The following is a 15,388-nucleotide window of genomic DNA, read 5'->3' as shown; positions in this document are numbered from 1 at the left end:
CTTGCGTTTTTCACTTCTTCCCACGTTCTCTCTCTTCACTGCCTTCGTCCCCGCTCTATTTCACTTCAGCCTTTCACTCTTGCTTCCTTCCAATGAGGACGGAGCTGCGGGAGAAAGGGCGCTATAGAGGATCGCTGTGGAGAGCTGCTGCTGTGCTTTGACATCTGAGCTCTGTGGAAAACGATCTCAATACAATTCTGAAAAACGCGACTCTCCGAACGCCAGCCGAACAAGTCTCCACAGCCGAAGCGCTGTGTCTCTTTTCAGCTGGCGATAAACCTTTCCTCGATCCTTTGCGGACTTGTTAAACTGTTCCTGATCAGAATAAAAAACGCTCACGCTAATACACAAGCACCCGTGTCTCGCCAAAGCTGACAAATAAACAGACGGACAAGCCGCACTGCACGTGTGAACAGGGGAATGAGCGAGCGAGCGGGGATAGGGCGCCTCCTGCGCTTAAAAGCTTACAGCACCTGGTATTCCCAGGCGGTCTCCCATCCAAGTACTAACCAGGCCCATCCCTGTTTAGCTTCCGAGATCAGACGAGATCAGGTGTGCTCAAGGGGGTGTGGCCGTAAGCGAGAGCAAGGCTCGCTGGCACCCTTCTTATTGAGAGGACAGCTCTGTCACCTCTTTTACGACGCTGCTTTTTTCCCTTGCGTTTTTCTCTTCTTTCCACGTTCTCTCTCTTCACTGCCTTCGTCCCCGCTCTATTTCACTTCAGCCTTTCACTCTTGCTTCCTTCCAATGAGGACGGAGCTGCGGGAGAAAGGGCGCTATAGAGGATCGCTGTGGAGAGCTGCTGCTGTGCTTTGACATCTGAGCTCTGTGGAAAACGATCTCAATACAATTCTGAAAAACGCGACTCTCCGAACGCCAGCCGAACAAGTCTCCACAGCCGAAGCGCTGTGTCTCTTTTCAGCTGGCGATAAACCTTTCCTCGATCCTTTGCGGACTTGTAAAACTGTTCCTGATCAGAATAAAAAACGCTCACGCTATTACACAAGCACCCGTGTCTCGCCAAAGCTGACAAATAAACAGACGGACAAGCCGCACTGCACGTGTGAACAGGGGAATGAGCGAGCGAGCGGGGATAGGGCGCCTCCTTAAAAGCTTACAGCACCTGGTATTCCCAGGCGGTCTCCCATCCAAGTACTAACCAGGCCCATCCCTGTTTAGCTTCCGAGATCAGAGAGATCAGGTGTGCTCAAGGGGGTGTGGCCGTAAGCGAGAGCAAAGCTCGCTGGCACCCTTCTTATTGAGAGGACAGCTCCGTCACCTCTTTTACGACGCTGCTTTTTTTCTCTTGCGTTTTTCTCTTCTTCCCACGTTCTCTCTCTTCACTGCCTTCGTCCCCGCTCTATTTCACTTCAGCCTTTCACTCTTGCTTCCTTCCAATGAGGACGGAGCTGCGGGAGAAAGGGCGCTATAGAGGATCGCTGTGGAGAGCTGCTGCTGTGCTTTGACATCTGAGCTCTGTGGAAAACGATCTCAATACAATTCTGAAAAACGTGACTCTCCGAACGCCAGCCGAACAAGTCTCCACAGCCGAAGCGCTGTGTCTCTTTTCAGCTGGCGATAAACCTTTCCTCGATCCTTTGCGGACTTGTAAAACTGTTCCTGATCAGAATAAAAAACGCTCACGCTAATACACAAGCACCCGTGTCTCGCCAAAGCTGACAAATAAAGAGACGGACAAGCCGCACTGCACGTGTGAACAGGGGAATGAGCGAGCGAGCGGGGATAGGGCGCCACCTGCGCTTAAAAGCTTACAGCACCTGGTATTCCCAGGCGGTCTCCCATCCAAGTACTAACCAGGCCCATCCCTGTTTAGCTTCCAAGATCAGATGACATCAGGCGTGCTCAAGGGGGTGTGGCCGTAAGCGAGAGCAAGGCTCGCTGGCACCCTTCTTATTGAGAGGACAGCTCCGTCACCTCTTTTACGACGCTGCTTTTTTTCCCTTGCGTTTTTCTCTTCTTCCCACGTTCTCTCTCTTCACTGCCTTCGTCCCCGCTCTATTTCACTTCAGCCTTTCACTCTTGCTTCCTTCCAATGAGGACGGAGCTGCGGGAGAAAGGGCGCTATAGAGGATCGCTGTGGAGAGCTGCTGCTGTGCTTTGACATCTGAGCTCTGTGGAAAACGATCTCAATACAATTCTGAAAAACGCGACTCTCCGAACGCCAGCCGAACAAGTCTCCACAGCCGAAGCGCTGTGTCTCTTTTCAGCTGGCGATAAACCTTTCCTCGATCCTTTGCGGACTTGTAAAACTGTTCCTGATCAGAATAAAAAACGCTCACGCTAATACACAAGCACCCGTGTCTCGCCAAAGCTGACAAATAAACAGACGGACAAGCCGCACTGCACGTGTGAACAGGGGAATGAGCGAGCGAGCGGGGATAGGGCGCCTCCTGCGCTTAAACGCTTACAGCACCTGGTATTCCCGGGCGGTCTCCCATCCAAGTACTAACCAGGCCCATCCCTGTTTAGCTTCCGAGATCAGACGAGATCAGGCGTGCTCAAGGTGGTGTGGCCGTAAGCGAGAGCAAGGCTCGCTGGCACCCTTCTTATTGAGAGGACAGCTCCGTCACCTCTTTTACGACGCTGCTTTTTTTCCCTTGCGTTTTTCTCTTCTTCCCACGTTCTCTCTCTTCACTGCCTTCGTCCCCGCTCTATTTCACTTCAGCCTTTCACTCTTGCTTCCTTCCAAAGAGGACGGAGCTGCGGGAGAAAGGGCGCTATAGAGGATCGCTGTGGAGAGCTGCTGCTGTGCTTTGACATCTGAGCTCTGTGGAAAACGATCTCAATACAATTCTGAAAAACGCGACTCTCCGAACGCCAGCCGAACAAGTCTCCACAGCCGAAGCGCTGTGTCTCTTTTCAGCTGTCGATAAACCTTTCCTCGATCCTTTGCGGACTTGTAAAACTGTTCCTGATCAGAATAAAAAACGCTCACGCTAATACACAAGCACCCGTGTCTCGCCAAAGCTGACAAATAAAGAGACGGACAAGCCGCACTGCACGTGTGAACAGGGGAATGAGCGAGCGAGCGGGGATAGGGCGCCACCTGCGCTTAAACGCTTACAGCACCTGGTATTCCCAGGCGGTCTCCCATCCAAGTACTAACCAGGCCCATCCCTGTTTAGCTTCCGAGATCAGACGAGATCAGGCGTGCTCAAGGTGGTGTGGCCGTAAGCGAGAGCAAGGCTCGCTGGCACCCTTCTTATTGAGAGGACAGCTCCGTCACCTCTTTTACGACGCTGCTTTTTTTCCCTTGCGTTTTTCTCTTCTTCCCATGTTCTCTCTCTTCACTGCCTTCGTCCCCGCTCTATTTCACTTCAGCCTTTCACTCTTGCTTCCTTCCAAAGAGGACGGAGCTGCGGGAGAAAGGGCGCTATAGAGGATCGCTGTGGAGAGCTGCTGCTGTGCTTTGACATCTGAGCTCTGTGGAAAACGATCTCAATACAATTCTGAAAAACGCGACTCTCCGAACGCCAGCCGAACAAGTCTCCACAGCCGAAGCGCTGTGTCTCTTTTCAGCTGGCGATAAACCTTTCCTCGATCCTTTGCGGACTTGTAAAACTGTTCCTGATCAGAATAAAAAACGCTCACGCTAATACACAAGCACCCGTGTCTCGCCAAAGCTGACAAATAAACAGACGGACAAGCCGCACTGCACGTGTGAACAGGGGAATGAGCGAGCGAGCGGGGATAGGGCGCCTCCTGCGCTTAAAAGCTTACAGCACCTGGTATTCCCAGGCGGTCTCCCATCCAAGTACTAACCAGGCACATCCCTGTTTAGCTTCCGAGATCAGACTAGATCAGGCGTGCTCAAGGGGGTGTGGCCGTAAGCGAGCGAAAGACTCGCTGGCACCCTTCTTATTGAGAGGACAGCTCCGTCACCTCTTTTACGACGCTGCTTTTTTTCTCTTGCGTTTTTCTCTTCTTCCCACGTTCTCTCTCTTCACTGCCTTCGTCCCCGCTCTATTTCACTTCAGCCTTTCACTCTTGCTTCCTTCCAATGAGGACGGAGCTGCGGGAGAAAGGGCGCTATAGAGGATCGCTGTGGAGAGCTGCTGCTGTGCTTTGACATCTGAGCTCTGTGGAAAACGATCTCAATACAATTCTGAAAAACGCGACTCTCCGAACGCCAGCCGAACAAGTCTCCACAGCCGAAGCGCTGTGTCTCTTTTCAGCTGGCGATAAACCTTTCCTCGATCCTTTGCGGACTTGTAAAACTGTTCCTGATCAGAATAAAAAACGCTCACGCTAAGACACAAGCACCCGTGTCTCGCCAAAGCTGACAAATAAACAGACGGACAAGCCGCACTGCACGTGTGAACAGGGGAATGAGCGAGCGAGCGGGGATAGGGCGCCTCCTGCGCTTAAAAGCTTACAGCACCTGGTATTCCCAGATGGTCTCCCATCCAAGTACTAACCAGGCCCATCCCTGTTTAGCTTCCGAGATCAGACGAGATCAGGCGTGCTCAAGGGAGTGTGGCCGTAAGCGAGAGCAAGGTTCGCTGGCACCCTTCTTATTGAGAGGACAGCTCCGTCACCTCTTTTTCGACGCTGCTTTTTTTCCCTTGCGTTTTTCTCTTCTTCCCACGTTCTCTCTCTTCACTGCCTTCGTCCCTGCTCTATTTCACTTCAGCCTTTCACTCTTGCTTCCTTCCAATGAGGACGGAGCTGCGGGAGAAAGGGCGCTATAGAGGATCGCTGTGGAGAGCTGCTGCTGTGCTTTGACATCTGAGCTCTGTGGAAAACGATCTCAATACAATTCTGAAAAACGCGACTCTCCGAACGCCAGCCGAACAAGTCTCCACAGCCGAAGCGCTGTGTCTCTTTTCAGCTGGCGATAAACCTTTCCTCGATTCTTTGCGGACTTGTTAAACTGTTCCTGATCAGAATAAAAAACGCTCACGCTAATACACAAGCACCCGTGTCTCGCAAAAGCTGACAAAAAAACAGACGGACAAGCCGCACTGCACGTGTGAACAGGGGAATGAGCGAGCGAGCGGGGATAGGGCGCCTCCTGCGCTTAAAAGCTTACAGCACCTGGTATTCCCAGGCGGTCTCCCATCCAAGTACTAACCAGGCCCATCCCTGCTTAGCTTCCGAGATCAGACGAGATCAGGCGTGCTCAAGGGGGTGTGGCCGTAAGCGAGAGCAAGGCTCGCTGGCACCCTTCTTATTGAGAGGACAGCTCCGTCACCTCTTTTTCGACGCTGCTTTTTTTCCCTTGCGTTTTTCTCTTCTTCCCACGTTCTCTCTCTTCACTGCCTTCGTCCCTGCTCTATTTCACTTCAGCCTTTCACTCTTGCTTCCTTCCAATGAGGACGGAGCTGCGGGAGAAAGGGCGCTATAGAGGATCGCTGTGGAGAGCTGCTGCTGTGCTTTGACATCTGAGCTCTGTGGAAAACGATCTCAATACAATTCTGAAAAACGCGACTCTCCGAACGCCAGCCGAACAAGTCTCCACAGCCGAAGCGCTGTGTCTCTTTTCAGCTGGCGATAAACCTTTCCTCGATCCTTTGCGGACTTGTAAAACTGTTCCTGATCAGAATAAAAAACGCTCACGCTAATACACAAGCACCCGTGTCTCGCCAAAGCTGACAAATAAACAGACGGACAAGCCGCACTGCACGTGTGAACAGGGGAATGAGCGAGCGAGCGGGGATAGGGCGCCTCCTGCGCTTAAAAGCTTACAGCACCTGGTATTCCCAGGCGGTCTCCCATCCAAGTACTAACCAGGCCCATCCCTGTTTAGCTTCCGAGATCAGACGAGATCAGGCGTGCTCAAGGGGGTGTGGCCGTAAGCGAGCGAAAGACTCGCTGGCACCCTTCTTATTGAGAGGACAGCTCCGTCACCTCTTTTACGACGCTGCTTTTTTTCTCTTGCGTTTTTCTCTTCTTCCCACGTTCTCTCTCTTCACTGCCTTCAACTCCGCTCTATTTCACTTCAGCCTTTCACTCTTGCTTCCTTCCAATGAGGACGGAGCTGCGGGAGAAAGGGCGCTATAGAGGATCGCTGTGGAGAGCTGCTGCTGTGCTTTGACATCTGAGCTCTGTGGAAAACGATCTCAATACAATTCTGAAAAACGCGACTCTCCGAACGCCAGCCGAACAAGTCTCCACAGCCGAAGCGCTGTGTCTCGTTTCAGACCGGGGTAAAGTTAGCTCGAAGTTCGAAAACGATTTTGGCACGCCTGTAGCGCTTTCACGAAACCTCTTAGAGTTGCGAGAATGCTAGTTTTGTGTATAAAATACATTGTGGATGCTTTCTCAGCCTTTACTTTTTCGTTTTTATGACATTTTTTTGACCAAGCACGAATATTCTTTTGTCCATATCTTCGCAATGGAAGCACAGAACGCCGTCAAACCAAATGCATTTTAAAGACCACGACTTGTGGATATTTCCACACTCTTTACATCAAACTATCAGTGAGCTAATTATCTTTTTTTAAACCTCCGGTTTTTCATCGATGCGTAATTACGCACGAACTGGAACCCGGGGGACCGCTGTGTGCACACGTTCACAACGCGAGAAATACTGTTCAAATCGCTTCGTGCGAAAAACCCGTATATGACCATAGGAAGCAGAACAGCGCAGTCTCCCATTACCCAGACTGTAAGCACAGGAATAAAGCTTTGTTTGACTTCTGAAACCCTTCCTTTACGTCCTGTTTTCATTCAGGTAAGGGTCAACTATATTGAAAATACTACTGACAGCAGGAAGATTAAAATATTCTTTACTCAGCATCTTATTAAAAACAGCTCCCATGATGTTCAAACCGATTTTTTACACAGAACACTGACACAGCTTTGCATTCTGAATCTTTTTCTCATGCTTTTATTTAATATGGCACAATGCACTGGGATAGGGGTATTCTGTTCACAAACCAATAGCATTTAAACCACAGCACCCACAATGCTGCAGGTAAGTGTTTTGCACACTAAGCAGGTCATCTGACTATTCCCAGCTTTGTTTTGGGTTATGGAACCTTTATTTTTTTATGATTTTCTGAAGATAACACTACAGGTGGGATGGGTGGGTTGTCTTCATGGCTCAATAGCATTTCAAATACAGCACCCACACTGCTGAAACCAAGTGTTTTACACACCAGACAGGCCCCCGAACCTCATACAACCTTACTGTGGCTGTGGCCCCTGTCTTTATTTTGTAATGAGTTTCTGAAGATAACACTACAGGTAATACACTGGGACAGGTGGGTCGTCTTCATGGCTCAATAGCATTTCAAATACAGCACCCACTCTGCTGAAACCAAGTGTTTTACACACCAGACAGGCCCCCAAACCTCATACAACCTTACTGTAGCTGTGGCCCCTTTCTTTAATTTTTTATGATTTTCTGAAGATTACACTACAGGTAATACACTGGGACGGGTGGGTCGTCTTCATGGCTCAATAGCATTTCAAATACAGCACCCACTCTGCTGAAACCAAGTGTTTTACACACCAGACAGGCCCCCGAACCTCATACAACCTTACTGTAGCTGTGGCCCCTGTCTTTATTTTGTAATGAGTTTCTGAAGATAACACTACAGGTAATACACTGGGACGGGTGGGTCGTCTTCATGGCTCAATAGCATTTCAAATACAGCACCCACTCTGCTGAAACCAAGTGTTTTACACACCAGACAGGCCCCCGAACCTCATACAACCTTACTGTAGCTGTGGCCCCTGTCTTTATTTTTTAATGAGTTTCTGAAGATAACACTACAGGTAATACACTGGGACAGGTGGGTCGTCTTCATGGCTCAATAGCATTTCAAATACAGCACCCACTCTGCTGAAACCAAGTGTTTTACACACCAGACAGGCCCCCGAACCTCATACAACCTTACTGTAGCTGTGGCCCCTGTCTTTATTTTTTAATGAGTTTCTGAAGATAACACTACAGGTAATACACTGGGACAGGTGGGTCGTCTTCATGGCTCAATAGCATTTCAAATACAGCACCCACTCTGCTGAAACCAAGTGTTTTACACACCAGACAGGCCCCCGAACCTCATACAACCTTACTGTAGCTGTGGCCCCTGTCTTTATTTTGTAATGAGTTTCTGAAGATAACACTACAGGTAATACACTGGGACGGGTGGGTCGTCTTCATGGCTCAATAGCATTTCAAATACAGCACCCACTCTGCTGAAACCAAGTGTTTTACACACCAGACAGGCCCCCGAACCTCATACAACCTTACTGTAGCTGTGGCCCCTGTCTTTATTTTTTAATGAGTTTCTGAAGATAACACTACAGGTAATACACTGGGACAGGTGGGTCGTCTTCATGGCTCAATAGCATTTCAAATACAGCACCCACTCTGCTGAAACCAAGTGTTTTACACACCAGACAGGCCCCCGAACCTCATACAACCTTACTGTAGCTGTGGCCCCTTTCTTTAATTTTTTATGATTTTCTGAAGATTACACTACAGGTAATACACTGGGACGGGTGGGTCGTCTTCATGGCTCAATAGCATTTCAAATACAGCACCCACTCTGCTGAAACCAAGTGTTTTACACACCAGACAGGCCCCCGAACCTCATACAACCTTACTGTAGCTGTGGCCCCTTTCTTTAATTTTTTATGATTTTCTGAAGATTACACTACAGGTAATACACTGGGACGGGTGGGTCGTCTTCATGGCTCAATAGCATTTCAAATACAGCACCCACTCTGCTGAAACCAAGTGTTTTACACACCAGACAGGCCCCCGAACCTCATACAACCTTACTGTAGCTGTGGCCCCTGTCTTTATTTTGTAATGAGTTTCTGAAGATAACACTACAGGTAATACACTGGGACGGGTGGGTAGTCTTCATGGCTCAATAGCATTTCAAATACAGCACCCACTCTGCTGAAACCAAGTGTTTTACACACCAGACAGGCCCCCAAACCTCATACAACCTTACTGTAGCTGTGGCCCCTTTCTTTAATTTTTTATGATTTTCTGAAGATTACACTACAGGTAATACACTGGGACAGGTGGGTCGTCTTCATGGCTCATTGCATTTCAAATACAGCACCCACTCTGCTGAAACCAAGTGTTTTACACACCAGACAGGCCCCCGAACCTCATACAACCTTACTGTGGCTGTGGCCCCTGTCTTTATTTTGTAATGAGTTTCTGAAGATAACACTACAGGTAATACACTGGGATAGGAGGGTGCTATTCATGAGTCAAAAGCTTCATCACAACATCTGAAAATTTTAGATTTTACATTCTTTTTATTTCCCATGTTTCGTTTAGTTTTTTCCTAATTTCACATTTTAAATAAGCTATATCTGTAATCACAATGAAGGTGTGGTATGCAGTCTTGATGATGTGACTGTGTAACCATCAGGCACGAAGGAGAGAAAAACAAAAAACTCCAAAGGAGAAAAAAAATCTCTGGGGGTCCAAGGCCTGATGGTTGACCTCCCCTCCAGGTCCTGGTTGTGTATGACAAATAGTTACTAGAAACAGTTCACATGCACAACCATGCAGATTGACACGGTGAATTCTATTTCATATATTATGTGAGACTAGATGTTAATGTTGAGTGTGTCCCATCCACTGGGTTGAGCAGTACAGGATCTTGAGTTTTGTAGGCTGGGTTCCTTGCTTCAGAAATCCAGGAGGATCCCTTGTCATGGGGGACGGAGCTCAATATCAACCAAAGGCACCGAAGAGAGAACAGTGGCAGGCATGGTGTGGAGAAAAAAAAAGGGTTAGACACAGAAAAAACAATTGCAACGTGGTTGTCTACTTACCCACTTGATATCTATGTTTCTGCACCTCCTAAAGAATTAGATCACTTGGGATAAAGAAGACTACAGAGACGATGTAGAAGACTACAGCATTGTTAAATATGCTTGTAGGTATGGGGCATCCTTAAAAAGGTCTGACATATATTTCCACAATTTAGGGGCTGTGTGCCTAAATGCTCTGCTACGTGCTTGCTATTGTTAACATAATCTGTTCATTGATCTAGACAGCATCCTACAACTACCTTAACCTTACTGTAAGAAAAGTATCACTTTGGTGTCTAGGCTGTTCTTTTTCATGAGTCTCCACTCCTGGAGATGTACATGGTACGATATTGAAAGCCAGTGGGGTTCGGACTTCGATGATGCAATTGTGTTTTATTGTTCCGGTTAGAATCCTTTTAGCACTGTGCCCTGCCTGAAGGTAGATAGAGTACTGTTTTGGAAACCTAATAAAAAGGAATCACCCTAGATACACTTCTATTTGAGAGAAGCCATTTTTCTTTGATCTTTCTCACAACGGAGTGGAATTTCTTGATTAATCTATCTTACTAGGATGGATACAATTTTATCTGGAAATCTTTCACATAAATCATGTCATGGTGACATACTGTCGTTTTACATTTCTTTGCACTACTACAGTGATGTTAACAGTGTGTAGTGATCATATTTAAAAGGGACTGTGTTGTGTCATGATTAACTTTTTTACTGTTTTCATACAGACTTTGTTTGGTTTCTGGCAATAGATAACAAATGGTTTCTAGTGATTTTGTGTTCTAGTGTTTTTCATTATTGTTTGGCAAAGTGTACGAAAGTTTACTCTTACCCAAGATAAAATTTTTGGGGGGATATTGAAACTTGTACTTACGTGTCTTTTGGAGGTGAATTCTGCTGAGAACACGTTGACAGTCTTCTTGAGTTTCCAGCATGTCTTTTATGTAATGCTCGGGAGTAGGGGGTGGATGCTCACTCATCAACAGTGCCTGAAATATAAAACCGTAAGAAGGGTTACGAACTGCAAAGGATCCAAGGAGTATAAATGGGTCACAAATCAAGATCTAGGTATTTGCACAATTTGCCAGATCTCTCTTAATCAAACTCCTTTTTTCTTACTTTGTGTTTTTACAGCAAGACGTTATATTGTTTCTGTGCTAAATGGCAAGCTCTTTTAGGTGTTCATGGTTGTGTCTTTGTTTCTATACTATTGGAAAGAAACCTAGTAAGTGATTTGATGCATCCATGTCTAATCATTAATCTGACACAGTAATTCTATCTTTGAGATGCCTGTGTCATGTAATAAATTGCACAGATTATCAGTAATCTTTTATGTGTGCCTTCTTTGGTGTGTTTTTTGAAAAGTTATCTCTAATTTATAGAACCATTAATGCCAGAAGACAAGCCTGCAATCCAAACTTCTTAACAATAACAAACAATTATAACGTCCACTGAAATATGTCATCCTACTGTATGTTTCTGCTGAATCTAAAACTACATGTCCTGCTTAAAAAACCCTTTCATAGTGATAGTTTGCATGCAGAGCATACTCACCAAACTGGGGTTGGCAAAATGTACATATCCATGTTACTTCATTCTTTGCGCTTTCATACTCTTCTTTTGAGATGCACAATTCATGGAACCAGTTTTCACAACTGTCACACTGAATCTACACGGACAGTAAACCTTATATCAGTTCAGCTATCACATTTCACTGGCATGTTTTGTTATTATGTGCATACATTACACATACAGATAGAGATGATGTTCACTTACCCAGTTTGTCTGCCGCACTGGTGTTTCTCCACACATCAGGCACATGTCCTGGAGAGGAGCTATAATAAACATGCCAAATAGACTGATTTTTCCAATGTTATCTACAGATCATTGTTGCATAATTGAAGACAGTTTGATAGAGACCTTTTCGTATGCACTTTCCTGATTAGGTGTTCTACTGCTTCTTAAACCGCACATTGTCATGTCTCAGAATACTCCTGTCAACACCTGTTACCCTTTTTTGCGTCAGCGTGTGTTGCTATGATTTTAAGGGGGCACATGATAACACAGCTATCATGTTTCAGTTTGCTTTGCTTCACTATGGGCAATTTAGACCCACACTTTTCCCAGACAATGGTTGTGTCAACCACGACGAAGGCCAAAGTGTCATTGAATTTTAACTGTGTGAAATGTGATTTAATTAACTTTTCATCACTGTGTTATATAGTACAAAAAGAATACCCAAATGAGTTCTGCATATAAATAAATTGAGAATCTTTTTCATCCAGACTTGTTACAGAGAGAGAACATGCTTCAGGAAAATAATATACACCAAGAAACGTAGGCAATGAGGATCAAATGGTACAATACCTGAAGCCTCAAGAATTCTGATTGACAGGTCTTCCCGCAACTTTCTCATTTCTTTGGCACTGCTGTTTATTTCGATATATGTTGGAATATCCGGGAAATTGTTAATGATGTCTGCACCCATCTAACAGACAAAAGTTTGTTTCAATTATTTCCCTAAAAATCTCTCATACAATAGTTTTAAGTCCAAAATTTCGGCATGGAAAGGTTATGCTGACCTGCATCACAAAGACCCCACAGCTTGAGGCATCTGCTTGCCTGGTGTGACCAATCACGCTTGGGTGCCAGTTGATATTCAACCAGTCTTCTTTTCCTAGGACATTCCTGCGCATCTTAAAAAAGTCCCTGTGAATCAAAACAATAGGTTATTGATAAATGAGGAAATATTTGTCATGCTGAACTTGAACCTGAAATGTATGTGTGCCCCTGCAGAATTTCACCACGAAACTAATGCTTGATTTCTTACCTGAACCTTTTTGCCGCTGCAGTGGAGTCTCCCATCTCATCACTCCCCATAGGGTCGACCACAAAGACTTTCTGGGATGGAGCATACAGATACTGCAAGAAACAAAGGGCCCATCATCAGACATGAAGTTGCATTTAATGTGGGGCCAGACACACAGGCAGTTTCAGGAGTTTTATGTTGTTTAAACAAAGGTTTTTAATATTTGAATATTTTATATATATAATATTTATATTTATATATTATTTAACATTTAATATTTTGCAAACCTCGGCAAAGACAGTCAGGAAATGACCTAACAGTACTTTTTTTCCTACATGACACTTTGACTTGTTTGGTTGTCTGTTCATTACACAGCAGTATTCACAATAATAATTTAGGAAAAGTGCACTGTCACCATTGCCTTGGACACTCACTATCAATGTCCACCTTTTTTAACAGGAGAGGAACACATACATTGTGACTTTGTAATTTTTTTAGATGCAACAAGGATAATCACTTGAACTGTAATGGTTCCAGGTGTAATTATAAACCTACGCTGTTTTGGATTACCTGCACCACACTTACCAACAATTTCCAGTGGACACCAGTGTTAAAAAAGCTAATAATGGCTTCATAGTTTTCAAAGTTGACCTGTAATGAAAAGAATGACAAGATTAGTACAACAGGCTGCCTCACAGGGATGGTGTGCTACCTTTGAATTTTCATTTCTGACTATAAAGGTAGTTTCTTTAGGCAGCACCATGGGCACAGTTGTGACCTGTTTTGATTGCTTGTAGCTCTCCTTGTTTCTCTATTGATAAAACAATCATCAGTTAGTGAAAAACCATGTTTGCCCCCTCACTAATGTAATCCATCAACATTTGTGTTTGATGTCCTTACCTTGGACAAACGTTGTCTAGCCATGCGCTCTCTATTCCCACTCATGATTACACCAGTTGTGTAGTGGTTCATTAGGAAAACCTTCTTCCCCAAGTCCATGGATTCTTTCGCTACTTGAAAGTAACACTCAATGGTCTTATGGAAAAAGCAAACACAATTGAAGAAGATGTGATTTCACGCACTCACACACATTTGATTACACAAAAGCTCAGAAACCTTAACAAATGCATGCAATCAAACACTTTCATCTTACCTCGCCTATGAGCCACTCATCTGGTTTCAGAGACACAAACTCCGAGTGTCTGAGAATATATGTGTCTGCACTGTGCATGGATGGCAAAACTGCAACCACTAATTCACTCGGATTGATGTTCCAAAGGGCGTGTACCTAAAAAAGATTTACCAAGCCAAAAGCATACACAAGAGATCACTGGACCTAACATAATGAAAATTGAGATTACACACCACAAGTATAACACAAGTATGTCAACAAGTATAACAAGTTAGAGAGAAACGACAAAGAACACCTACAGTAGTAGAAGATGACATTCATAAGCTCTGAAAAAGAAGTGAATGTCCACACAGAGAAATATTTGAAATACAAATCCTACCTTCTTTTTGAAATCTGTTTTCTCTTTTATAAGTTTTGAGATGGGGCGTGCATCACAGTGTGGTGTGATCACTTCAGCCATGCCCACGGCAGCTTGCTTGGGTGACACTTTCCTTTCTTCTTTGTGCTGCCATTCTTTATATTTGTGGTTCCTGCTTTCCCCTGCTGTACTTGCAGGCCGTTGCTGTCATCTGGCGATTTTTCATTTGTTTCAATATTTCTATTGCTAACTTTTTTTTCCTGTGTTCTCATTTTTTTGGGGATTGGAATTTTCTGTGGTGCGCTGTAGAATTTATTTTTTGTTTCTTTGCCTACACCTGGTGCTCTCTTTGCCCATTGTTCCTGTGCATGTTCATGACGTGTCTTAGTGGTGATCAATGGAGCCGTCAAAACCTTTTTGGGGAGAGCATTTTGGATTATATGTTCTCTGTACCGGCCTTGGAGGGATTGTCTCATTATCGTAATAAACTCTGCTGGCCTCAGTTTCCTCCTGTGCTGAAGTATTGAATGCTTGACAATGCCAAACCAGGTCTCAACATGACAATTAGTGGCTCTTGTTTGTGCTACCTCTGACATTGATATGTCTTTTTTGCTGTCTGAAGCATATCTTGCCAGGTCACCCAACAAAATTCCACTCCACAGTGGAAATAGTGCCATGTATCTTTGCAACAGAAATCTTATTATGTCTTCACAGAAATAGGGGTTCACATTGTGTTGTGTCCCATAGTCATCATGTCCTTGAGCTGATATGCTGTCTTCATAAATACCTTTGAACTCCACAGCGAAAGGAGAGCGGCCCAGGCTGCCTCTCATTTTTGGGTACAGTACCTCATCTGTGTCTTTGACTTCTGCTTCCTTTTCCATCTGGTCTGGTGTGGTTGTTTGAGAAATGTAAGCGTTAAGGAGGCAGACACTAGATTGGACTTCATTTGTGAACCTCCTGCTTGAGAGTACAATACACATGTGTTTGAAAACATTTCTGGCGACACTCAAAGTTGTGCTGTTTTGCAGGATGGCAAAGGAAAATGTTGCAAAGTCTCGCAGTCCTTTGTCTGTTGTTTTTTTACTAATTGCTTGAGAGACAGCCTTTATGACATGGGCAGAGCAAAGGTGCAGAACAGTGAACATCTGAAGTTCTGTGTACTTAAGTTTGCCTTGGCAGACTTTCATTGCACGATTTAAGTATGCATGGATGGTGTCCCCATTGAAGGCAAAAAGAACACTGTGAATCAGGGCCCAGCTGTAGTCAGTTTCTACATGCTGCACTCTCTTGGTAGTACATGTTGAGATGTCAAACATGAATT

General features: G+C 45.2%; 1 protein-coding gene, 2 long non-coding RNA genes, 6 other non-coding genes and 3 pseudogenes across 9 annotated transcripts in view; all 12 read right to left on the bottom strand.

Moving 5' to 3' along the window:
• Positions 1-15,388, bottom strand: part of LOC138242514 (zinc finger protein 135-like) — a 446,217-nt gene that overhangs the window by 345,878 nt on the left and 84,951 nt on the right. The window lies entirely within an intron of this gene.
• Positions 462-580, bottom strand: LOC138244942 (5S ribosomal RNA). The gene has a single exon (XR_011193559.1). It is a non-coding gene; the product is annotated as a 5S ribosomal RNA (ribosomal RNA).
• LOC138217779 (5S ribosomal RNA) lies at positions 1,112-1,229 on the bottom strand (annotated as a pseudogene).
• Positions 1,767-1,885, bottom strand: LOC138218311 (5S ribosomal RNA; annotated as a pseudogene).
• LOC138244948 (5S ribosomal RNA) lies at positions 2,423-2,541 on the bottom strand. The gene has a single exon (XR_011193565.1). It is a non-coding gene; the product is annotated as a 5S ribosomal RNA (ribosomal RNA).
• LOC138218723 (5S ribosomal RNA) lies at positions 3,079-3,197 on the bottom strand. The gene has a single exon (XR_011181533.1). It is a non-coding gene; the product is annotated as a 5S ribosomal RNA (ribosomal RNA).
• Positions 3,735-3,853, bottom strand: LOC138218447 (5S ribosomal RNA; annotated as a pseudogene).
• On the bottom strand, positions 4,391-4,509 carry LOC138216647 (5S ribosomal RNA). Its single transcript, XR_011180359.1, has one exon. It is a non-coding gene; the product is annotated as a 5S ribosomal RNA (ribosomal RNA).
• LOC138245395 (5S ribosomal RNA) lies at positions 5,047-5,165 on the bottom strand. The gene has a single exon (XR_011194005.1). It is a non-coding gene; the product is annotated as a 5S ribosomal RNA (ribosomal RNA).
• Positions 5,703-5,821, bottom strand: LOC138243967 (5S ribosomal RNA). Its single transcript, XR_011192581.1, has one exon. It is a non-coding gene; the product is annotated as a 5S ribosomal RNA (ribosomal RNA).
• Positions 9,258-12,240, bottom strand: LOC138242899 (uncharacterized). The gene is made up of 4 exons (XR_011191773.1): positions 12,133-12,240; positions 11,542-11,600; positions 11,320-11,434; positions 9,258-10,754 (listed from the first exon to the last, which is right to left on the bottom strand). It is a non-coding gene; the product is annotated as an uncharacterized lncRNA (long non-coding RNA).
• Positions 12,612-13,605, bottom strand: LOC138242931 (uncharacterized). The gene is made up of 3 exons (XR_011191808.1): positions 13,475-13,605; positions 13,160-13,225; positions 12,612-12,687 (listed from the first exon to the last, which is right to left on the bottom strand). It is a non-coding gene; the product is annotated as an uncharacterized lncRNA (long non-coding RNA).

Source organism: Lepisosteus oculatus, chromosome 14, assembly GCF_040954835.1.
Source record: "Lepisosteus oculatus isolate fLepOcu1 chromosome 14, fLepOcu1.hap2, whole genome shotgun sequence".
NCBI lineage: Eukaryota > Metazoa > Chordata > Actinopteri > Semionotiformes > Lepisosteidae > Lepisosteus > Lepisosteus oculatus.
Note: the sequence above shows the minus strand (reverse complement) of the source record. Positions and strands in the feature narration are given on the sequence as shown.